Raw genomic sequence first — 19,997 nt, forward strand, 5'->3', positions numbered from 1 at the left:
GTCACAAAAATTACACTGTGACTTCCTTGGTGGCCCAGTGACTAAGACTCCTCATTCCCAATGTGGGTGGCGGGTGGGGGAGGTTGGGTTTGGAGGCCTAGGTTTGATCCCTAGTCAGGGAACTAGATCCCATATGCCACAAGTAAGATCCCGTACAGCCAAATAAATATTTTTTCAAAAAGAATTACACTAAGATACATTAAGAGGCATTGGGAACTGATATCTGGTGTAGCACCCAATCTCTCTTTAATAGCTCCATTTAATTTTTTGAATTATTCCTCCTTCCCGTGTTGCTTTGGCCCTGGATTACTTTGAGTCAGAACACTTCCTTTTTCCTGTATGGTCACCAACCGAGACTCCCCGAAGCACCTGTTTCTTGCAGATTCTTGCCCTCAGGCTGAAACAGAAACTACTCACTTGACGTCCTCCCATTGCCCAGATAGTGGGTTCTGGTCACAGCAAGCTGCTCCTGTGGCAGTGAGGGAGGCAGCCAGACCCCTAGATAAGGGCTTGTCATCCTGTGATTCACGTCCCCTCAGAACAGCAATTATCTTTTCACCTGTAGCTTCGATGTGACACAGGCTTGGGGAACTGAGATTGTTTGTGAAAACCTTTATTGCTCAGTTGCTAGTGATAAAACAACAATTAAAAGTTTATGCCAACATCTCCAAAGAGATTATTGAAATACTTGCAGAAGGTTCTACTCCCCTTGGTCCCTCGAGACAGACAGGGACTCAAATGGAAGCAGTAGGAAATACAGAGGTCTAAGAAAGGAAGGGAGTTTCATGTGTCTGCTTGTATAGTTTGTCACCATGAGAAGTGTTTCTACCAAAAATTAGTTGACTACTGAACTGTGCCTCCCTTTAGATTATGAGTAGTGACATGGAGCCAAAGTATGTGAGAAGGATTTTCAATTTGAGGGAATTTCAAAATGAGAGGGAATTTCTCCATCTGTCATTTTACGGAGGTGAAATTTTCATACTGCATTGCCTGAAATGTCATAGAACTTCTCAAAAAGTATCTTGAGGCAAATACTCCCTGTGTATACTGTTAGGATTCAATGTCTGTTAGACAGAAATTCCCGCATGATTCCCACTGTAGTCTGCAAGAGCAGGTACACCTTAGTGCCAACTCCCTAGAGAATGTTCTCCTAGTTCTTAGTGACCAAAGTCATATTCAGAACCAGAGGTTCCAGCAGGGAACCATGAGATTTGAGCTATTGATACTTTAATCTTGAAAATCAGTATCAATATGACCAACTTAGAATTTGTCCTCACTCACAAATACTTCATAAACATCTTTTCATTTTTGTTCACAGCTCAAAGCATTTGGGATCGTAGTTCCCCTGCTAGGTAAGGAACCAAAATCACTGCATCAGAAGGTGGGGTCTTAAACATTGGACCACCTAAACACGTTTTATTTAATAAGTAATTGATTAACTTGATATATATTTTCCGTTATATTATACTGATTAATGCTTTCTGTGTAAGAAATGATTAAATCTTCAACTCTGAGATCTTAGGTCCCCCACCAGGGATTGAACCCACATAACCTTCAGTGGAAAAAAGCACAGTGTCTTAACCACTGGACTACCAGGGAAGTTGCTAATCTCACATTTAAAGAGAAAGGTGTACTCTCTTTGGACACAGTTGTCTGTGGCACTCTCTTTCCTGTCTTGTTAGCTCTTCTCCAGAATATCCTTTCAGGGACTGCGTGAGGAGATTAGGAAAGAAAGCCAGCAGTGGGGAGGGTGTTTGGGAAGCGAACTGAAGAGCAGTTGAAGTGTTCGACCCACCCCACTGGGCTAGTTTCCTGCCCAGCTTTAGCATAAAAGGTCCTGCTTCTTGGAAACTTGTTCAGTCCTGGTTGAAGGAGGGCAACTGGTTGCTTCAGCACCAGCAGCAACAAGAATTACCAGAATAGTCTTTATATCAGCAGAATGTGGCAGGAGTAATGGCACATCATTTCTGTGATTATGTTACAGATGACACTGGATTCCGGTCTTCCTCTTTCTTTCTGGAATCACTTCCTAAGGGAAAAGCCAGCTGCCTCATTGTAAGCAGGTCTCTGATTACAATTACTGAGGTTTCCTCCCAATGGATCATCTGAGGGATTATATTCAACTTTTCAGCACTTACGAGACACCCATCTTCACACACTTGCACAAAGAGCTGTTGAATTTTGCCTTTTTTCAACTTGCTGAAAACATCTCGGCTTCCCATCGAGGCGGCTCTCAAAATTCTGTTTTGCCAGGACTTCCCTGGTGTTCCAGTGGCTAAAGCATTGGTCCAGTTCCCAATGCCCAGGGCCCAGGTTCAATCCCTGGTCAGGGAACTAGATCCCACATGCTGCAACAAAAGACCCCACACAGCTAAATAAATAGCTGTGGATAAGGAAAAAGAAAAAAGAAATTATCTTTTGCCTTAACTTGTGTGACATACTTACAACAGGCAAGAAGCAGCTCTGCTCCAGAAGAAATCAAAGAGATTTAAAGGCAGCGAAAAGCAGAGAAAGGAAGCACAGTTGGGCAGAAGGACCAACAGAGCCCCAAACAGAAAGGGGTCGGGTGAGAGGAGGCGAGGCTCCGCCCCCACTGGCCATTCTGACTGGTGTGAGGTGATATCTCCTTGTAGCTTAGATTTGCATTTCTCTAGTCATGAGTGAGGTTGAGAATCTTCACGTATTTGTTAGCCATCTGTAAGTCTTCTTTGGAAAAATGTCTGCTTAGGTCTCTTTCCCACTTTTTGATTGGGTTGTATGTTTTTCTGGTAATGAGTTGTATGAGCTGTTTGTATATCTTGGAAATTAATCCTTTGTCAATTGTTTCAGTTGCTATTGTTTTCTCCCACTCTGAGGATTGTCTTCCCCCCCTGTTTATAGTTTTCTTTGCCAAGAAAGGTCCGTCTAGTGAAGGCTATGGGTTTTCCAGTGGTTGCGTATGGATGTGAGAGTTGGACTGTGAAGAAAGCTGTGTGCCGAAAAATTGATGCTTTTGAAGTGTGGTGTTGGAGAAGGCTCTTGAGAGTTCCTTGGACTGCAAGGAGATCCAAGCAGTCCATTCTAAATAGATCAGTCCTGGGTTTTCACTGGAAGGATTGATGTTGAAGCTGAAACTCCAATACTTTGGCCACCTGATGCAAAGAGCTGACTCATTGGGAAAGACCCTGATGCTGGGAAAGATTGAGGGCAGGAGGAGAAGGGGACAACAGGGGATGAGATGGTTGGATGGCATCACCAACTCAATGGACATGGATTTGGCTGGACTCCGGGAGTTGGTGATGGACAGGGAGGCCTGGCATGCTGCGATTCATGGGGTTGTAAAGAGTCAGACACGACTGAGCCACTGAACTGAACTGAATGAATGGCAAAGGAAAAAATAAAACTTTTGTCCTTTCTTCCTCCTTGAGAATTCCAGACCCCTCTCTCCCTGGGGACCCCTGGACTTATCAACCTCCCTAGAAATTATCCCTCTCATTCAACTCAACATTCAAACAGCAGGTGACAGCTGTCTATGACGGCAACAGAAATAAATCCAGACTTCTCTATTATTTCCAATGAAGCAGATCTTCTCAAACCACATGACAAAGAATGACTTCCTCACTGATACTTGGACCTCTCACCTGAGTCATCAGCTCCATCCATTCACACATACCTGGGTATACGGCCACTGTCTTCGTTCTCCTTATACTCCTGGGCTCCTTCATTTGCTCCAGAAAAGCGACAAGGTTTGGCTGAGAAACCACAAGACCTGTTTATCAGTAAGGAATATTGGTTTTGACAGAGATTCATCACTTTCCAATCTAGTACATATCTAGGTCAGGAGAGAATGCATGATAGAATGTTAAGACAGCCTAGAAAATGATTTCCTCACAACACTAGGGAGATAGAAATGGCAACCCACTCCAGTGTTCTTACCTAGAGAATCCTACAGACAGGGGAGCCTGGTGGGCTGCTATCTATAGTGTTGCACAAAGTCAGTCAGACTGAAGTGACTTAGCAGCAGCAGCAGCATACAACACTCACTACCTAAAAATCAAATTCTGAGATTCTGGTCATGTGCTACAAGGAAAAAGTAAGTAGTGGAAATTTGATTTGAAGAGGAAGGTAGCACCATTTTATACCACGGAACGTACAGAATTAGCACTAACTTAGAGAAAGCAGGCAGATGACATCAAGGAAGAAATAAATTAGAATCATAATAAATCATCATGAAGTCTTCTTTCTAAACTCACAAACTCCCATTTTCCCATTGAAATTAGGGATCTGAAATGCTATTATAAGAAGTAGAAGATTCCAAGAGACATTCTAGAAATGCAGGAAGCAAAACCCTGACAGTAGATAAGGGATTCTGGAAAGACGTGATCCTCACCCAAAGTGGCCAAGTTCCTATAGTTCTCTAACATCACATCCCTATACAATGCCCCTTGATGGAGGTCCAGTCACTCCTCTTCAGTAAAATCTATGGTCACATCCTCGAATATCAGCTGTCCCTGAAATACAAAGCACATATGCCATGTGACTGTGAGAAGACTTCCTAATGTGCCCAAAGACGACAACAGCAAGTTCACACAGGACTGGTTTTGATACAGGGGAGGGTCTGGTGTTATACTATACTATGACTTTTACACAGTAATAATGTCACCATATTTCGAACCCAAGAAGAAATGAGCTATGGCCCACAAATTCAGAAACTATTCTGATCTGGAAGAAAAATCTTAAAATAATCAGATCAGCAAAGGCATATTTATTTTTGAGTGTTGTATTTGTATAACACAGAATGAATTGCCTATCAAGGAAACAGGTTATTACCTGCTGCTTTTTAAAAAGCATACTCTGATCCAAGAGTTCATGAGTTGGACAAATGTGCCGTTCATTTAACAACCTTATTTTTTTTTCTTAGTATGTTTAACAAGCTTCTCTTAATTAGTAATGTTGAAATTGTGCTTCATGAATGACCATTTTGAACAGTAAGGAAGTACAATACTAAGGTAAGCATTCATACTTACTTTTGAGCTTCAAGTGTTTTACAAATTTTACAGATCTAATATGATAACATCCTCAGCAGCAACAATTATTTTAATTATTTAGGATATATTATATATCTTTCTGAAAGTTTTTACAGAGTCTTGGATGTGCAACCAAAATAATTTAAAATCAATAATGTTGTTGCCCCAACTTTCTGCAAATATTTAGCAAACATTCCTTAAATAGCTTAAATTTACTTCACTTTATGTACTCTAGACTTTAACGAATAAAACACAGACAAATACACAGGAACAACTCTAATGAAAGTTCATAGAAGTTTCTCTAATTGTGAAGAATACAAAAAATAAGAAAAATAATCAATCAAATCATATGAACATTTTCATGCATATATATATTAAAATGGAACTATATGTTCATTTCATAAAATGAAACAATCTAAGGCCATGGAAAACATGCAAGTACAATTTTCAAAGGTTAGAATAAATAAAAATATTCATGAAATGATGATGTCTGTAATATACACCCTAGGTGTTGCTTGTATACACACATGCACAGAAACACACATAAGTTAAAAGCAGTCTTCTGTAAATAACACATCTTCTGGAAGAAACATTTTTAATCTACCTTTTCTTTTGAACTCATGTGTATTTTAGCATGTATGGTAAAACAACTATTTCGAATTGTGCATGAATGTGTTTTAAGTCACATCAATCATGTCCAACTCTTTTTGACCCCATGGGCTGTAGCCCTCCAGGTTTCTCCATCCATGGGAGTTCCCAGGCAAGAATACTGGAGTGGGTTGCCATTTCCTTCTCCAGGGGACCTTCCCAAACCAGGGATCAAACTCAGGACTCCTGCATTGGCAGACAGATTCTTTACTGCTGAGCCAACTGGGTACACTGAAAAGATTTTTACCTCTTTAGTAACAGGAATTAAAAACACAATAGGAGAAACAGTCTACATTTTATTAGCAAATATACCATGACACCTATTTAGAACACATTTCCAGACCTATGTGAAGAAACTGTAAATCTTTACTGAGGCACATAAAGTCTGAAAATCACATGTTTTACTTGGAAAATGTAGTGACATAAAGACTTCACTGACTTCAAATTCAAAACAATTGAAACTCAAAACAAACATGGATATTTCAAATATAAGTCTCAGCTGTATCTAGGAGAGCTAACATAATTTTGAATATAAAAACCTAAAAAGCCTAAATAGAAGGAACCTGCCAAATTACAGATGAAGCTATCACTGTATAGACTAGTTGAAATTTTAAACTAAATGAAGCAAAATCGCTACAAGGTAGCCGAAGAAGCTCACCTAAAGAGAGACTTGGACATGATTTTGAACAATAAAAGAATAGGATGAAACGCAACATAATATTTTGTAGTCATGCAACAGGTGAGGTATTCCAAAGGAACATCAAAAATCAGAGGGGGAGAAAATATCACAGGGCATAAAGGAAAGATTTAGGTTTCAGCATTGTGTAATACAGAATTTAGGGACTTGCCTGATGGTCCACTCGTGAGAAATCTGCCTGTCAATGCAGGGGACACGGGTTCCATCCCTGGTCAGGGAAGATCCCACAAGCCTCGGAGCAACTAAGCTAGTGTGCCACAATTGCTGAAGCCCACATCCTCCAAGGCTGCCAGGTATTAATATAACGACTGAACCCGTGCCTTAGAGCCAGAGCTCCACAACAAGATCATAGCCCCTCCTAATCACAACAGAGAAAGCCCAAGACCATCAGCAAAATCCCAGCATAGCCAAAACTAAATAAATATTAAAATTTAAAAAGAAAAACAGAATTTAGCAGGCTTTGGTTCACAGGTTCTGGAAGTTTGCTTTTACTCTTGGAATCTGTTTGTTCACTCTTGGAATTTCCTTAGTGACTGCAGTGGCTTTATTACTCTGTGGGCCCTGAGAATTTACGCTAACAAGATGACTTATGTGGGCCCTGGTTTAATAAGGGATGACTCAGGTTGTGAGGCTGGGCATTTCACAAAGACCAACGAAGTGACTAGAGGTCTGGGGCTTTGAGCCAGGTCTGGGGCCTGATTAGCCCAACCTCTAAGGAGGGGAGAATGATGGAGATGTTATCAATCCCACCTATGTAGCTAAAGCCCAATAAAAACTCGGGACTTAAAAGCTTGAGTGAGCTTCTCTGCCTGGCAACACTCTGTTTTCTGTCACACCGATATGCCAGGAGGGCAATGGGTCCCTTGGCATGATGACTATGGGTAGGTTCAAACAAACCCGTTCAGAAATCAAGGAGCTTATCAAGTCCAAAGAAACAGCATTTCAGGAAAGAGAGACAGAACAAACACGGACTGTGCCTCTTACCTGGGAACGAGTCATTTCTGACTCCTTGCTTTCCTTCTCCTCTGGTCTTCCTTCTCAGGTAGATCAGTCTTGGGAAGTGACCCGAGTGTTGAAAATAGTCTGTTCAATACTTAAGAAAACCACAGCGAGCTCCCTGTAACACAGCCCCACACAGAGGGAGGATCTCAACAGGTACAAATCAAAATCCTCTACGGCCACTGACACAGCAGGGATTCTGGAACACAGAAACAAACGAGGTGTTTTTACTTTTATTCTTTTCTTCAGATCTCGAGGCCCTTCCTGTGAAAACCACACGTTCTAGGCTGACCCTCCCTTTCAAACCATAGGCGAGACCCTGACCAAACTCCATACAGAATAGAGCCTCCTTCACCTCTTTGTGGATCAGGGACCTAGGGGTTGGGCAATGCAGGACTTTAAGAAGCGGTCTCTGCAAGTTAGAAGGCAGAACTGCCAGAGAAGAACATGGACTCTAGAACGATGTTAACAGGAAGTGGACGTCGGCCCCAGGGACCCGGCAGCTAAGCTAACGGACCTCAGACCTTCTCACCGCGATACGAGGACACACTGGGGACGGGAAAATGGGGGCGGTACCTTGAACCTCCACAGAGACCCCCGAAACCCGCGTGTGAAGGACAACAGGCCGTGGGACTACGACATCCGGGTTTTAAACAAACAAACTCACAAAAACTGTCGCTCATTTAAACTCAATTCCGTCTTGCCGGATACTGCGCACGCGCGGGCGGATAATCCGGTACGGCGGTGGGTGAATGCGCTACGCCGCGGCCAACGAGAGGCGACGTCAGGAGAGAGGGTGGGACCAGGCCGGAAGCGCATGTACGTAGGGGCGGGGCCAGCGGGGGGCGGAGCCTTGCCTCCCCTCACCCCTCCCCAGTCCGGTTTGGGTCTGTTGCTCCTTCTGTCCAGCGATGCTTCCTTTCTCTGCCTTTTGATGCCTTTAAATCTCTTTGACTTCCTCTGGAGCAGAGCTGCTTCCTGCCTGTTCTAAGTTAGTGTTTCACACAACTTAAGGGAAAGAGAAGAATTTTGAGAGCTGCTTCTATGGGAAGCCGAGATGTTTTCAGCAAGTTGAAAAAGGGGGAATATTCAAAAGCCCTTTGTGTGAATGTGTGAAGATGGGTGTCTCCTCAGTGACGAAAAGTAGAACGTAATCACGTCAGTAGCAGCAGCAACAACAATTAACAGAGGCGTATGGATGTGAGAGTTGGACTATAAAGAAAGCTGTGCACTGAAGAATTGATGCTTTTGAACTGTAGTTTGGAGGAGACTCTTAAGAGTCCCTTGGACTGCAAGGAGATGCAAGCAGTCCATTCTAAAGGAAATCAGTCCTGGCTATTCATTGGAAGGACTGATGCTGAAGCTGAAACTCCAATACTCTGGCCACCTGATGCAAAGAGCTGACTCATTGGAATAGATCCTGATGCTGGGAAAGATTGGGGACAGGAGAAGGGGACAACAGAGGATGTGATGGTTGGATGGCATCACCGACTCAATGGACATCGGCTTGGGTGGACTCTGGGAGTTGGTGATGGACAGGGAGGTCTGGTGTGCTGCTGTTCATGGGGTCACGAAAAGTTGGACACGACTGAGCGACTGAACTGAACTGAACTCAATCTGTATGAACAGATTCTGGCAGGAGTAACGGTATGTCATTTCTGGGGTTATGTTATAAACGACAATGTGGGTTCCTGTCTCCCTATTTCTTTCTGGACTCACTTCCTAAGAGAAAAGCCAGCTTCCCTGTTGTAAGCAAGTCTCTGGTTACAATTACTGAGGTTTCCTCCCAACGTATCATCTGAGTGATTCAGTTCAGTTCAGTCACTCATTCATGTCTGACTCTTTGGGACCCCATGAACTGCAGCACGCCAGGCCGCCCTGTCCATCACCAACTCCCAGAGTTTACTTAAACTTATCTCCATTGAGTCAGTGATGCCATCCAAAGATCACATCCTCTGTTGTCCCCTTCTGCTCCTGTCTTCAACCTTTCCCAGTATCAGGGTCTTTTCCAAAGTCACTTCTTCACATCAGGTGGCCAACGTGTTGGAGTTTCAGCTTCAGCATCAGTCCTTCCAATGAATATTCAGGACTGATTTTCCTTTAGGATGGACTGGTTGGATCTCCTTGCTGTCCAAGGGACTCTCAGAATCTTCTCCAACACCACAGTTCGAAAGCATCAATTCTTCAGTGCTCAGATTTCATTTTAGTCCAACTTTCACATCCATACATGACTACTGGAAAAAACATATCATTGACTATACAGACCTTTGTTAGCAAAGTAATATCTCTGTGTTTTAATATGCTATCTAGGTTGGTCATAACTTTTCTTCCAAGGAATAAACGTCTTAAAATTACATGGCTACAGTCACCATCTTCAGTGATTTTGGAACCTGAAAAAATAAAATCTGTCACTGTCTCTGTTGTTTCTCATCTATTTGCCGTGAAGTGTTGGGACCAGATGCCATGATCTTAGATTTCTGAATGTTCAGTTCTAAGCCAAAATTTTAACTCTCCTCTTTCAATTTCATCAAGAGGCTCTTTAGCTCTTCTTTGCATTCTGCCCTAAAGGTTGTGTCATCTGCATATCTGAGATTATTGGCATTTCTCCCAGCAACTTTGATTCCAGCTTGTGCTTCATCCAGTCCAGCATTTCTCGTGATGTCCTCTACATATGAGTTAAATAAGCAAAGTGATGCATGCAAAGGTGGGGCAAGAGCAGCGCCAATAATAGGATCACACAAGCACTTGCTGCAGCGTGAAAGGTGACTCACAGCACGCCCCGAAGTGAGCATGTTGAGAGGAGCAGTGCTCAGTGCCTTCTCTCCCAGTGGGGGTGCACCAGTCCCACCAGCCTCACACCGCAGTTGAAGCACAGCTAAGAAACAGATCTGGGGCTCTAGTCCACCAACCAGGGAGCATGGACTCACCACAGAGAGGGCATTGAGAACCACAGAGCAATGGGGAAGTGCCCCTCAATATACAGGGCAGGCTCTGATCACAGTAACACAGTCAAAGCCCAGATCAAGGGAATAAGGGCACCAATCTCTGGACCAACCTCACCCACCAAGTTGCAGACACCAGAAAGAAGACTAACTAGGTTCTTGTAGCCTTCAAAACAGAGATCACAGACAGAAAACTGGACAAAATGAGATGGCAAAGAAATAGGTTATAGAGAGTGAAGCAACATCAAACCCTGCATGAACCACTAAATAAAGAGTAGGTAGGCAATTTAATGATTACTTCTTGCTTTAATCATCTTAACTGGAGACACCAGATGTTTTCACAAATCCTAGGTGCCTGACAATTCTTTAATCCACTTCTTTTCACACATGTTTCTGAGAATATTCTATTAGATGTTTGAATCTAAAATTCATAAATGATAGTGACAGAAAACTAATCAGAAACTGAGGACACATAAGACAGTGTCTGAGGAAGTGGATTACAAATGAGATAAACTTTATAAAGTGCTAATTCTTAAGAAATTATATAAGAAGAGAGCCTTTTAAAAATACGGTTAAAAAACAGAGAAGTTTACTCATAGCTCTGTGGAGACCAACCTGGGACAGATATCAATAGAATGGGGAAGACTGCAGATCTCTTCAAGAAAATTGATATACCAAGGGAACTTTTTATGCAAAGATGGGCACAATAAAGGACAGAAGTGTTATGGACCTGACAGAAGTGGAAAGTATTAAGAAAAAGGGCCAAGAGTACACAGAAGAGATATACAAAAACGATCTCAATGACCAATATAACTAGGATGGTGTAATCTTTCACCTAGAGACAGACATCCTGGAGTCTGAAGTCAAGTGGGCCATGGGAAGGATCACTGTGAATAAAGCTAGTGGAGGTGATAGAATTCCAGGTGAGCTATTTCAAGTCCTAAACGATGATGTTGCTAAAGTGCTGCACTCAACATGCCAGCTAATTTGGAAAACTCAGCATTGGCCACAGGACTGGAAAAGGTCAGCTTTCATTCCAATCCCAAAGAAAGGCAATGCCAAAGAATGACCAAACTACCACACAATTGCACTCATTCACATACTACCAAAGTAAGATTTAATATTCTCCAAGCGTGTCTTCAACAGTATGTGAACTGAGAACTTCCAGATGTTCAAACTGAATTTGGAAAGGCAGAGGAACCAGAGGTTAAATTGCCAACATCTATTGAATCATAGAAAAAGCAACAGAGGTCCAGAAAAACATCTACTTATGCTTTATTGACTACGCCACAGCCTTTGATGGTGTGGATCAAAACAAAGTGCGGCAAATTCTTAATGAGATGGGGATACCAGACCACCTTACCCACCTCCTGAGCAATCTGTATGCAAGTCAAGAAGAAACAGTACTGGACATGGAACAATGGACTAGTTCCAAATTGGGAAAGGAATATGTCAAAACTGCCTATTGTCACCCTGTTTATCTAACTTTTATGCAGAGTACATCATGCAGGAGACCTCAGTTTGATCCCTGGGCTGGGAAGATCCCCTGGAGAAGGGAATGGCTACCCACTCCAGTATTCTGGCCTAAAGAATTCCATGGATTGTATAGTTCATAGAATCACAAAGAGTTGGTCAGAACGGAGTGGCTTTTACTTCCACTTTTCATCATGTGAAATGTTGGGCTTGAAGAAGCACAAACTGGAATCAAGACTGCAGGGAGAAGCATCAAAACCTCAGATATACAGATGAACCACCCTAATGGCAGAAAGCAAAGGGGAACTGAATGAAACTTTCTTGATGAAACTGAAAGAGAGGAGTGAAAAAGTTGTCTTCAAACTCAGCATTCAGAAAACTAATATCATGGCATCCAGTCCCATCGGTTCAGGGCAAATAGATGGGGAAACAATCGAAACAGTGAGACTTTACTTTCTTGGGCTCCAAAATCACTGCAGATGTTGACTTCAACCATGAGAGTAAAAAACGCTTGCTCCTTGGAAGGAAATCTATGGGCAATGTAGACAGCATAATGAAAAATAGAGACATTACTTTGCAGACACATGTCTGTTTAGTCAAAGGTATGGTTTTTCCAGCAGTCATGTATGGATGTGAGAGTTGACCATAAAGAAAGCTGAATATCGAAAAACTGATGCTTTTGAACTGTGTTGTTGGAGAAGACTCTTGAGAGTCTCTTAGACTGCAAAGAGATCACACCACTCCATCCTAAAGGGAATCAGTCCTGAATATTCGTTGGAAGGACTGAAGCTGAAGCTCCAATACTTTGACCATCTGACGCGAAGAACTGATGCATTGGCAAACATCTTGATGCTGGGTAAGACTGAGGACAGGAGGAGAAGGGGACCAGAGGATGAGATGGTTGGACGGCATCACTGACTCGATGGACATGAGTTTGAGCAGGCTCTGGGAGTTGGTGATGGACAGGGATGCCTGGCGTGCTGAAATCCATGGGGTCCCAAAGAGTTGGACACGACTGAGTGACTGAAATGTGCTGACTGATAGGTGTAATTGATTCTCTTTGCAGTACAGTAGTACAAAATTGTAAAACAGCAATATTCCAAATAGAACTTTTTAAACGGATATATTTATATAATCTAGAAATTGTTATAGCTTGAATCAATTATTAATAATATGGGGGGAAATGTGCTAAACATTTATGCCAGTTTATTTTAAAATTCTATGAGGTAATTGAATATATTAAATATTTTAGCATTTTACAATTGGGGCAAATACACTTAAGATATTTAGTATAAGATCATATAAGGAAAAGAGAAACTTTGAAGTCAACCTGAGATGTGCATTCTTTCATTTTGGGGAGGTTTTGCTTTCTGCAGTGACAAAAGTACTTGAGTTTGAAATTTGATTTAGAAGGTCCTATCTCTAGTTCTCAGTGGATACGAAGTTAAAAATCAGAAAACAAAAACCTGTCCCCAGTATTCCTAAAAATTAAGCAGTTTGTCTACCACTTCACTCACATATTTTTGTCTAGAGGTAGAAAGAAACTTTAAAAGGACTGGCATACAGTTACTCAAAATCGGCACAGTTTTTCTAGGACCCCCCAAGAAATGGAAGAGCAACCAATGAATGCAGTTTGTCACAAGCCAAGAGGAGACTTTTAGTTCACACTGTGATGAAGAAAAGTAATCACTGGAGATGAATTCATGAACGACTTAAGAGACAGAATGGGGCAGGTGATACATTTCTCTGACAGCAATGCATACAAAACCAGGTTTTCCAAATTGATTTCCACTGAAGATGATCTTCCAAAACCACCTGGGGAAGGATGACTTCCTCACTGCTCCTTGGACCTCTCATCTGAGTCATCATCTCCATCCATTCATACCTACCTGGGTATATGGCTGATGTCTCCATTCTCCTTATACTCCTGGGATCATTCCAATTGCTCCAGAAAGGTGACCAGGTCCAGCTTAGAGATCACAAGACCTGTTCATCAGAGAAAGGAATATTTGTGTTGTCAGAGATTCATCAGTGTCCAATCCAATATGTATTCAGTTGAGATGAGAATGCATGGGAGATTGTTAATATTGCCCGGAAAATGATTTCCCCAAATTCTTTATTCAAGTCACCTATATAACACAAACAAACACATAACATCAGATCCTGAGATATTGGTCAAGTACTACGAAGGCAAAGTAAGTGTGTAACTGTGAAATTAAGAAAAGGTGTGACTATTTAATACTACAGAGCTTATACAATTACCACTAACCTAAAATAAAATGATAGCTTACAGTGAGCGGTATCAGATTCATGATCTCCAAACAAGAAGATTTAACTTCAGGACCAGGGACCAGGCATCAGGCTTGATCACTGAAGAGCTTTTGTGTAGCAGAGTTGTATTAAAGTGAAAAAGGGACAGAGAAGCTTCTGACAGAGACATCAGAAGGTTGTGGAGAGTGCCCCTCCCCTCGCTAGTCTAAGCAAGGATGCTATATACTATTAAATCAGTAATTACAATAAATCAAAACAATGTCTCAAGGTTGTAAAAATTTTACCAGACCCACTCCTACAATTTATGTTTGAGGATAACAGGATTAGAACTTAACAATAGAAAGATCCTACCAGACCCAGACCCCTTTATTGACTTGCCAAAACCGTTGACCATGTGGATCACAACAAACTGTGGAAAATTCTTCAGGAGATGGGAACACCAGACCACCTGACCTGCCTCCTGAGAAACCTGTATGCAGGTCAAGAAGCAACAGTTAGAACTAGACATGGGTCAACAGACTGGTTCCCAATCGGGAAAGGAGTACTCAAGGCTGTATACATCACCTGCTCATTTAACTTATATGCACAGCACATCATGGAAAATGCTGGGCTGGCTGAAGCACAGGCTGGAGTCAAGATTGCCAGGGGAAATATCCATAACCTGAGATATGCAAATGAAATCAAGCTTAAGGCAGAAAGCGAAGAAGAACTAAAGACCCTCTTGATGAAACTGAAAGAGAACACCACCACAATATTGTAAAGTAATTAGCTTCTGATTAAAATAAATAAATTAAAAAAACTACTATGTATAAAATAGATAAGTCACAAGGATATATTGTATAGCATAGAAAATTATACCCTTTATCTTGTGATAACTTTTAATGGATTATACTCTGTAAAAATACTGAATCACTATGGTATATACCAGAAACTAATGTAATATTGTACATCAACTATATTTTAATTAAGAAAAGGATTCAAGACAAAAGAAATATAAAAGGTGCTCTCTCTTTTTTTTTTTTCTTGGAAGAAGAGATCCACTGAATGTAAATCAAGGTTCTTCTTTCTAGGAAAAAAAAAAAAAAGAAAGAAAGAATGAAACTGAAAGAGGAGAGTAGAAAAGTTGGCTTAAAACTCAACATTCATAAAACTAAGATCATGGCATCTGGTCGCATCACTTCTTGGCAAATAGATGGGGAAACAATCTAAACAGTGATAGACTATTTTTAGAGGGCTCCAAAATCACTATAGATGGTTACTGCAACCATGAAATTCAAAGACGCTTGCTCCTTGGAAGAAAAGTTATGACCAACCTAGACAGCATATTAAAAGGCAGAGACATTACTTTGCCAACAAAGATCCATCTAGTCAAAGCTATGGTTTCTCCAGTAGTCATGTATGGATGTGAGAGTTGCACTACAAAGAAAGCTGAACACGGAAGAATCGATGCTTTTGAACTGTGGTGTTGGAGAAGACTTTTGGAAGTTCCTTGGACTGCAAGAAGATCCAACCAGTCCATCCTAAATGAAATCAGTTCTGAATATTCATTGGAAGGACTGATGCTGAAGCTGAATCTCCAATACTTTGGCCAGCTGGTGTGAATAGCTGACTCATTTGAAAAGACCTTGATGGTGGGAAAGATTGAAGGCGGGAGGAGAAGGGGATGACAGAGGATGAGATGGTTGGATGGCATCACCAACTCAATGGACATGAGTTTGAGTAAACTCTGGGAGTTGGTGATTGACAGGCAGGCCTGGTGTGCTGCAGTCCATGGGGTCGCAAACAGTCAGACATGACTGAGCGACTGAACTGAACTGAACCAGACCCACTCCAGTAATATAAATTCTAAGATATCAGGATTAGTCAGGAGGTTTTCAGGAAGGATAAACTGTCTTCAAGCAGGATACATTGTTGTTGTATAATCCCTAGTACAGAGTTTTAACCGAGTTGTTTGTTGTTTAATCTTCAGTTCTGGGCTTAAAGAAAAAGTCATGTGTCTAAGACACACAACATAAAAATGTTATTTTATGTGTCTAATACCAAGGAATGTAGAGGGAAAAAAGGTATTTGTCCTTTTCTCCGCCTTGAGAATTCCAGACCCCTATCTCCTATTCGAGACCCCCCTCTCCCCTATCTCCTCCCCTACCCCCCCCCCCTTCTCCTCAGGGACCCGACTTCTTATCAACCTGACTAGGAATTGACTCTCACAGAAGGAGGCAGAGTACATCAAGGAAGACAAAGGTTACCAGCATAATGAATTATCCTAAAGCCTTTCTTTCTAAGTTCATACATGCCCATTTTCCCTAGGTAGGGGAGATTTCAAACTATTCTGCGAATCAGAAAAGTCTCAGAAACTTCTAGAAATGATGGAACCAAAAGTCAGTAGATAAGGGATTCTGGAAGGACGTTGTCCTCACCCACTTGGGCCAGGTTCCTACAGTTCTCTAACATCACGTCCCTGTACAATGCCAGCTGAAAATTTTCTGAAAAACTCTGGACCACTGAGTTGAGTCACTGGGCTTCCCAGCTGGCACAGTGGTAAAGAATCTGCCTGCCAATGCTGGAGATGCGGCTTCAGTCTCGGGGTGGAAAAAACCCCGGGATGAGGAAATGGCAACCCACTACAGGAATACTTGCCTGGAAAATCCCATGGACAGAAGAGAGTTGATCCTATGTATAATGGCATTTTCAAACTCGGTTTTAAATATCTAAATTGCATCCAGGTGTTAAGTCATCACTGCTTTTCCCAACGTCCTTAAAATCCCAACACCAAACCACATCTCAGTAGAAGTGAGGATGGGAGTGACTCCCCATGATGATCTCTCACAAAAAGAATAGTTTCAACAGCTGAAAGCGCTGATTCATGATGAGAATTCATCATGCTCCATAGAAAGCGAGGATGCAGACAATGGAGAAAAGGCATGGGACACAAGGAATTAGTCTAAAGGGCTGGTCTTCACTAATATAAGAGGAAATGGGAAAAGTAAGATGATACCAAATGCCTAGGAAGACAAATTAGGAGGAGAGAGCTAAAGGCTTACATATTCTCATTTGGGCATTTCTGGAGGAAAAGCAGACACAGCCCCAGACCCAGGACAGGATATTGACCTGAGAAGCTGCCATTTCCTCCTTTCCTCCTCCTGCTCTGTCTTCTCTGGGGATATTACGCTGCAAACGCACTTCTGAGTTTCAAGAATCTACCTTGGAGGGCATCAACACAGCTCTTTAACCTGCAACCACCGCTCCTACAGACAGAAGGACCTTGGAAATCTGAGAAGACCGACCTCTCCTGTCCTGTCTCAGGAGAGGTTCAGGAACAATCATTTCCTACCTGGAGACCAGCCTGTGAACTTATTTCTTGATTGTTCTCTCCCCATAAAGCACTCCTAACACTGCTCACACAAACAATGTGAGCTGACTGACTTCCCTGGTCCAAATCCAGCTAGACCAACCCTGCAGCCTCTCCTCAGACAGATTCCGGGGCTCAGCTCTCACAGATGGGCCAGGAGTGTCGTCCTTATCCCAAGTCTCTCCTTAGAATGCCCTGGAGGACTTCCTACACACCGCACTGACACTCCCAGAGAACCAACATTGAACTCTGTTGGGAGGGCATCAGTGAGGTCATTTCCTGACACTGGTTATATGATCCTGATGGGAAACCAGATGGAAACCACTTGGCTAAAGATTCTTTCTGAACCATTTCAGAGAATACAAATCGGTGGTGGTCAGGGCCCCACTGCAAGAAGTTAAGAATATGCAGGTCAACACTGTTGCCGTGAAAGGAATCGTCAGAAAATCCCATTTTTTTCCTGATGCTTCTTCCCACAAACCAACGTTCAGGAGTCCTGAGCTCAAAGCCTCACACTCACTGCAGCTAAGACCTCTCTGTAGGGAAGGATTTAGGGCAGGGATTTCTGAGAGAGGTCAAAGCTGGAATCAGGCAGAGAAAACACCAGTACTTGTGCTTCAACCTTTAGAAGTTACCCTGGGTGAAGTGCTCTGGGCTCCCTAGGTGGAGTGTGGATTGCTGAATTCAAGTCAACACAAGGATTCTGGTGAGTACTGTGAGAGTGTTGAAAGGTTGCTGCTCAACCATAAGACACCTGGATTCTTAGTCTCTTGAGGAGAAGAATTCAATCTGGAGCCAGAGATGAGGCTTGATCACTCAGTTTTTGTGTAATAAAGTTTTATTAAAGTATAAAAGAGATAGAGAAAGCTTCTGACATAGACATCAGAAGGGGACAGAAAGAGTGCCCCCTCAGTAGTGTTAGCAAAGGACTTGTATACTTTTAATTAGTTACTACAGTGAATCACAAGAATGTCTGCAGGTTGTAAAGACCTCACTGGACACACTCCCATAATTTACATTTTAAGACAACAGGATTAGCCAGATAGTTTTTTTCCAGAGACTGCCTTCAAGCAGGATAATTTGTTACATAATCCTAAGGAATGTGTGTGTGTGTGGGGGGGGGGGGGGGCGGGAAACACGTTTGTTTTTTCTTCCTCCTTGAGAATTCCAGACCCCTCTCTCCTTGTCGACCCCTGGACTTATCAACCTGCCTAGAAATTGACTCTCTCAGGGTGATTGAACAGGGGCCTGTGAAAAGACCCTGGGGTTCAGCAAGACTGCTGGTCTCAAGGAAGGGGGTCATCTAGTGCAGGTGCTCACAGGACTGGCTGGTGTGAGTTCAAGGACCTGCAGGCTGCCTGCTCCCCAGACAGACGCTGAGGCAGCAACAGCATGGAGCAGTTCAGGGGAGCTCTCAACAGGACTCTGTATACTGTTTCTTATTAGAACCATCACAGGGTCCAAGTAGTTACAACATGGGAGAGGAGATACAACATAGAAATGATGGAATATATCTGAAGTTATGAGAAATTTAAAGCCAGTGAGTAAACTAATTTCCACATATGCCATCTCTCTGTGCTGCCAAATAGTTCATCGTCATCTCTTCACTACCACCTTAAATAAGGTGGGCGAGATTGCTGTTGGTGGTGGGTTAACAATTCATTCATTACAATCAACTGAAACACTAAAAGCCATTCACTTTTATTAATAACCATGTGTTAATTTCACACAGAGTGGAAATAAAACCTTTTACAATCCATGGTATGATCCACGATTAAATACGGATCAAAAATACAGACAAAGATATTCATTTTTGGATATAATGATGTGAGATTTGTGATTTTTACAGCTTACCCAACAAGGCCTAGGAAGCACTTAGCAAGCATGATATACACTAATACCGTGCCTTTTCCAGGAAGGGCTTCTAATACATTTCTAGGTTATCACAGAAGCTGTCTTTATTTCAACATTGTCAAGTAACAATCATGACTTGTGTTGATATTATAAAGATACATCAATATTGCAGTGAACTGTCATTGTGTTCTTACAAATCAAGGATATTACTATTGAAACCTTACAACCAACTTCTGTTTTACTTCACAACATGGAAAGATTAAATGATCACTTACATCATGGCAACCTCCAGATATTTCACATCAGTGACAAACACCTGCATTTAGATGGTCATTTTCCATTTAACATCATGGTATCCTTCATCTTTTAATGGAGAATAGATAGAAATGGTTACAACACAATATAAAAAGGCTAACCTTTAATAAACCATCAAAAACCTATGTTTGCAACCACTCTAGAAAGAAGGCATGGTATGGATTATTTGAGTGCTGAATTACATTCACTTGAGTGCTGAATTAAATCACGTCATTATTAACATGCATACATACATTGCTATGAACTGTAACTTTCTAACCATCAACCTTCATCTCACAATTCATGTTAATATATCCATTTTCTATGTGTTTTAACTATGGAGTACTCCCTACAGTCATTCTCCTTCAGAGAAACTTCTGAAAACAAAATTGATGAAATGCCTTCTAGTATGCAATCTCTGATATTTATTTCAATTTAACTTTTGATTAAATACTTTTCTACAT

General features: G+C 41.9%; 1 pseudogene; it reads right to left on the bottom strand.

The window, feature by feature from the left end:
• The window catches only part of LOC133055195 (zinc finger protein 850-like), a 78,464-nt pseudogene that overhangs the window by 49,444 nt on the left and 9,023 nt on the right, over positions 1-19,997 (bottom strand).

This window comes from Dama dama, chromosome 4 (assembly GCF_033118175.1).
Source record: "Dama dama isolate Ldn47 chromosome 4, ASM3311817v1, whole genome shotgun sequence".
Classification (NCBI taxonomy): Eukaryota; Metazoa; Chordata; class Mammalia; order Artiodactyla; family Cervidae; genus Dama; species Dama dama.